The sequence below is a fragment of the Chiloscyllium punctatum genome, unplaced genomic scaffold, assembly GCF_047496795.1.
Source record: "Chiloscyllium punctatum isolate Juve2018m unplaced genomic scaffold, sChiPun1.3 scaffold_861, whole genome shotgun sequence".
Taxonomy (NCBI): Eukaryota; Metazoa; Chordata; class Chondrichthyes; order Orectolobiformes; family Hemiscylliidae; genus Chiloscyllium; species Chiloscyllium punctatum.
In genome coordinates, this window is record NW_027310595.1 from 8892 (window position 1) to 15000 (window position 6109).

The following is a 6109-nucleotide window of genomic DNA, read 5'->3' on the forward strand; positions in this document are numbered from 1 at the left end:
TTTAAAAAGAAGAAATCAGTAACCAGAAAAACTGCGAAAAATGTTTAAAAAGAAGAAATCAGTAACCAGACAAACTGCGAAAAATGTTTAAAAAGAAGAAATCAGTAACCAGGAAAACTTAGAAAAATGTTTAAAAAGAAGAAGTCAGTAACCAGAAAAACTTAGAAAAATGTTTAAAAAGAAGAAATCAGTAACCAGAAAAACTTAGAAAAATGTTTAAAAGAAGAAATCAGTAACCAGAAAAACTGCGAAAAATGTTTAAAAAGAAGAAATCAGTAACCAGAAAAACTTAGAAAAATGTTTAAAAAGAAGAAGTGAGTAACCAGAAAAACTTAGAAAAATGTTTAAAAAGAAGAAATCAGTAACCAGAAAAACGGCGAAAAATGTTTAAAAAGAAGAAATCAGTAACCAGACAAACTGCGAAAAATGTTTAAAAAGAAGAAATCAGTAACCAGAAAAACTTAGAAAAATGTTTCAAAAGAAGAAGTGAGTAACCAGAAAAACTTAGAAAAATGTTTAAAAAGAAGAAGTGAGTAACCAGAAAAACTTAGAAAAATGTTTAAAAAGAAGAAATCAGTAACCAGAAAAACTTAGAAAAATGTTTAAAAAGAAGAAATCAGTAACCAGAAAAACTGCGAAAAATGTTTAAAAAGAAGAAATCAGTAACCAGACAAACTGCGAAAAATGTTTAAAAAGAAGAAATCAGTAACCAGGAAAACTTAGAAAAATGTTTAAAAAGAAGAAGTGAGTAACCAGAAAAACTTAGAAAAATGTTTAAAAAGAAGAAATCAGTAACCAGAAAAACTTAGAAAAATGTTTAAAAAGAAGAAATCAGTAACCAGAAAAACTGCGAAAAATGTTTAAAAAGAAGAAATCAGTAACCAGAAAAACTTAGAAAAATGTTAAAAAGAAGAAGTGAGTAACCAGAAAAACTTAGAAAAATGTTTAAAAAGAAGAAATCAGTAACCAGAAAAACGGCGAAAAATGTTTAAAAGAAGAAATCAGTAACCAGACAAACTGCGAAAAATGTTTAAAAAGAAGAAATCAGTAACCAGAAAAACTTAGAAAAATGTTTCAAAAGAAGAAGTGAGTAACCAGAAAAACTTAGAAAAATGTTTAAAAAGAAGAAGTGAGTAACCAGAAAAACTTAGAAAAATGTTTAAAAAGAAGAAATCAGTAACCAGAAAAACTTAGAAAAATGTTTAAAAAGAAGAAATCAGTAACCAGAAAAACTTAGAAAAATGTTTAAAAAGAAGAAATCAGTAACCAGAAAAACTGCGAAAAATGTTTAAAAAGAAGAAATCAGTAACCAGACAAACTGCGAAAAATGTTTAAAAAGAAGAAATCAGTAACCAGGAAAACTTAGAAAAATGTTTAAAAAGAAGAAGTGAGTAACCAGAAAAACTTAGAAAAATGTTTAAAAAGAAGAAATCAGTAACCAGAAAAACTTAGAAAAATGTTTAAAAAGAAGAAATCAGTAACCAGAAAAACTGCGAAAAATGTTTAAAAAGAAGAAATCAGTAACCAGAAAAACTTAGAAAAATGTTTAAAAAGAAGAAGTGAGTAACCAGAAAAACTTAGAAAAATGTTTAAAAAGAAGAAATCAGTAACCAGAAAAACGGCGAAAAATGTTTAAAAAGAAGAAATCAGTAACCAGACAAACTGCGAAAAATGTTTAAAAAGAAGAAATCAGTAACCAGAAAAACTTAGAAAAATGTTTAAAAAGAAGAAATCAGTAACCAGAAAAACTTAGAAAAATGTTTCAAAAGAAGAAGTGAGTAACCAGAAAAACTTAGAAAAATGTTTAAAAAGAAGAAGTGAGTAACCAGAAAAACTTAGAAAAATGTTTAAAAAGAAGAAATCAGTAACCAGAAAAACTTAGAAAAATGTTTAAAAAGAAGAAATCAGTAACCAGAAAAACTTAGAAAAATGTTTAAAAAGAAGAAATCAGTAACCAGGAAAACTTAGAAAAATGTTTAAAAAGAAGAAATCAGTAACCAGAAAAACTGCGAAAAATGTTTAAAAAGAAGAAATGAGTAACCAGGAAAACTTAGAAAAATGTTTAAAAAGAAGAAGTGAGTAACCAGAAAAACTTAGAAAAATGTTTAAAAAGAAGAAATCAGTAACCAGACAAACTTAGAAAAATGTTTAAAAAGAAGAAATCATTAACCAGACAAACTGCGAAAAATGTTTAAAAAGAAGAAATCAGTAACCAGAAAAACTTAGAAAAATGTTTAAAAAGAAGAAATCAGTAACCAGAAAAACTTAGAAAAATGTTTAAAAAGAAGAAATCAGTAACCAGGAAAACTTAGAAAAATGTTTAAAAAGAAGAAGTGAGTAACCAGAAAAACTTAGAAAAATGTTTAAAAAGAAGAAATCAGTAACCAGAAAAACGGCGAAAAATGTTTAAAAAGAAGAAATCAGTAACCAGACAAACTGCGAAAAATGTTTAAAAAGAAGAAGTCAGTAACCAGAAAAACTTAGAAAAATGTTTAAAAAGAAGAAATGAGTAACCAGAAAAACTTAGAAAAATGTTTAAAAAGAAGAAATCAGTAACCAGAAAAACTTAGAAAAATGTTTAAAAAGAAGAAGTGAGTAACCAGGAAAACTTAGAAAAATGTTTAAAAAGAAGAAATGAGTAACCAGAAAAACTTAGAAAAATGTTTAAAAAGAAGAAATCAGTAACCAGAAAAACTTAGAAAAATGTTTAAAAAGAAGAAATGAGTAACCAGAAAAACTTAGAAAAATGTTTAAAAAGAAGAAATCAGTAACCAGAAAAACGGCGAAAAATGTTTAAAAAGAAGAAATCAGTAACCAGAAAAACGGCGAAAAATGTTTAAAAAGAAGAAATCAGTAACCAGAAAAACTTAGAAAAATGTTTAAAAAGAAGAAGTGAGTAACCAGAAAAACTTAGAAAAATGTTTACAAAGAAGAAATGAGTAACCAGAAAAACTTAGAAAAATGTTTAAAAAGAAGAAATCAGTAACCAGAAAAACTTAGAAAAATGTTTAAAAAGAAGAAATGAGTAACCAGAAAAACGGCGAAAAATGTTTAAAAAGAAGAAATCAGTAACCAGAAAAACGGCGAAAAATGTTTAAAAAGAAGAAATCAGTAACCAGACAAACTGCGAAAAATGTTTAAAAAGAAGAAATCAGTAACCAGAAAAACTTAGAAAAATGTTTAAAAAGAAGAAATCAGTAACCAGGAAAACTTGGAAAAAAACACTTAGAAAAATTTTCAGCAAAGTGTGAAAAATATTCTAAGTGTCAGCGGAGGAAAATGCTGCAGCATCGGGAAAGATTCGCAAACTTACACCGAACATGTGCTCCGAAGTGCCGGAGGAATTGGGTGAATTGAGCCCGGCAAATGGCCAGCTGTCGTTTTGTGCCTGCAGCCCGAAAACTTTAACTTTGTCTGTCGCGGAAGTCCGGACCGAGAAAAATCCAAACGGTTTTGACCGGACCGAGTTCCAGACCGATGCAGTCAAATTTGGAATTCAGACCCATTCAGTGCCACTTGTAGTTTTTCCGCAGTGAGGTTGGCGGGGTACCCGGAGATATATGGGAACACGATTTTTAGAACAAAATGGCGGCGCGGGACCGTTCTGAAAGGCATCCGAAAAACGGTTCCACGGGCATAGCACTTTAATGACAGGTATGAGTGCATGCCGGAGAGCTCTTGGAAGTCGAATTTTTGACACTTTGTCAATTTTTTGACAGATTTGACAAACTCTTTCTGTCTGTTCTAAGAGTCAGTCAGAGACTTGTGCGGCGGTCTTTTGACACTATTGGAGGGCGGGCAAACCCCACGTTGACTCCGGCCGTCCCTCCACAGGCGCTCGTGTCCAAAATGAAGGCGAGAGACGCGAGTGGCCTGGTTCCCTTGGGTGTTGCCAAGAAGGCTGCGGGCTGACCGTTGCCTGAGCACTCCCTAAAGCCTCTTGTGATGAGAGCAGACCTCGCCTGCCGCACGACCGGCTCTGGGAGTCGTTGGGCCGCTATTTGTGAATAGTCTGGTCCTCCTCTGCCACCCGGACAAGCGCGATGGCTCTGCCGCCCTGCGGTGCTCGTCACCCAGGTTTGGGGAACACGATACTCGTAACAAAAATAAAAGGCGGCTCGGGACCTGCAGGCGAAAGGGGTCCCGTGGTGCTAAGCACGTCGACTTCGGGTCTCGGTGCAAGCCGGAGAGCTCACGGAAGTCTAAAGTTTTCGGCACGTGGTCGAATCTTTTCAAAGGCTTACCCGGCTCTTTCCGTCCATTCTGAGAGTAAGTCAGAGGCCGGTGCGGAGGTCTCTTGACAATCGGAGGGGGTGGTGGCCCTCCGCAGGCGCTCGTGTCGAAAATGAAGGCGAGAGACGCGAGTGGCCTGGTTCCCCTGGGTGTTGCCAGGAAGGCTGCGGGCTGACCCTTGCCTGAGCACTCCCTAAAGCCTCTTGTGATGAGAGCAGACCTCGCGCGCCGCACGACCGGCTCTGGGAGTCGTTGGGCCGCTATCTGTGAATAGTCTGGTCCTCCTCTGCCACCCGGCCAAGTGCGATGGCTCTGCCGCCCTGCGGTGCTCGTCACGCAGGTATGGGGCACACGATGCTCGTAACAGCAAATAAAGGCGGCTCGGGACCTGCAGGCGAAAGGGGTCCCGTGGTGCTTAGCACGTCGACTTCGGGTCTCGGTGCAAGCCGGAGAGCTCACGGAAGTCTAAAGTTTTCGGCACGTGGTCGAATCTTTTGAAAGGCTTACCCGGCTCTTTCCGTCCATTCTGAGAGTCAGTCAGAGGCCGGTGCGGCGGTCTATTGACGACCGGAGGCTCCCATGGGTGTTGCGATGAGGGTGGAGGGCACAGAACCTTGCCTTAGCACTCCCTAATAAAGCCTCTTGTGAAGAGAGCAGACCTCGCGCGCCGCACGACCGGCTCTGGGAGTCGTTGGGCCGCTATCTGTGAATAGTCTGGTCCTCCTCTGCCACCCGGCCAAGTGCGATGGCTCTGCCGCCCTGCGGTGCTCGTCACGCAGGTATGGGGCACACGATGCTCGTAACAGCAAATAAAGGCGGCTCGGGACCTGCAGGCGAAAGGGGTCCCGTGGTGCTTAGCACGTCGACTTCGGGTCTCGGTGCAAGCCGGAGAGCTCACGGAAGTCTAAAGTTTTCGGCACGTGGTCGAATCTTTTGAAAGGCTTACCCGGCTCTTTCCGTCCATTCTGAGAGTCAGTCAGAGGCCGGTGCGGCGGTCTATTGACGACCGGAGGCTCCCATGGGTGTTGCGATGAGGGTGGAGGGCACAGAACCTTGCCTTAGCACTCCCTAATAAAGCCTCTTGTGAAGAGAGCAGACCTCGCGCGCCGCACGACCGGCTCTGGGAGTCGTTGGGCCGCTATCTGTGAATAGTCTGGTCCTCCTCTGCCACCCGGCCAAGTGCGATGGCTCTGCCGCCCTGCGGTGCTCGTCACGCAGGTATGGGGCACACGATGCTCGTAACAGCAAATAAAGGCGGCTCGGGACCTGCAGGCGAAAGGGGTCCCGTGGTGCTTCGCACGTCGACTTCGGGTCTCGGTGCAAGCCGGAGAGCTCACGGAAGTCTAAAGTTTTCGGCACGTGGTCGAATCTTTTGAAAGGCTTACCCGGCTCTTTCCGTCCATTCTGAGAGTCAGTCAGAGGCCGGTGCGGCGGTCTATTGACGACCGGAGGCTCCCATGGGTGTTGCGATGAGGGTGGAGGGCACAGAACCTTGCCTTAGCACTCCCTAATAAAGCCTCTTGTGAAGAGAGCAGACCTCGCGCACCGCACGACCGGCTCTGGGAGTCGTTGGGCCGCTATCTGTGAATAGTCGGGTCCTCCTCTGCCACCCGGCCAAGTGCGATGGCTCTGCCGCCCTGCGGTGCTTGTCACGCAGGTATGGGGCACACGATGCTCGTAACAGCAAATAAAGGCGGCTCGGGACCTGCAGGCGAAAGGGGTCCCGTGGTGCTTAGCACGTCGACTTCGGGTCTCGGTGCAAGCCGGAGAGCTCACGGAAGTCTAAAGTTTTCGGCACGTGGTCGAATCTTTTGAAAGGCTTACCCGGCTCTTTCCGTCCATTCTGAGAGTCAGTCAGAGGCCGGTGCGGCGGTCT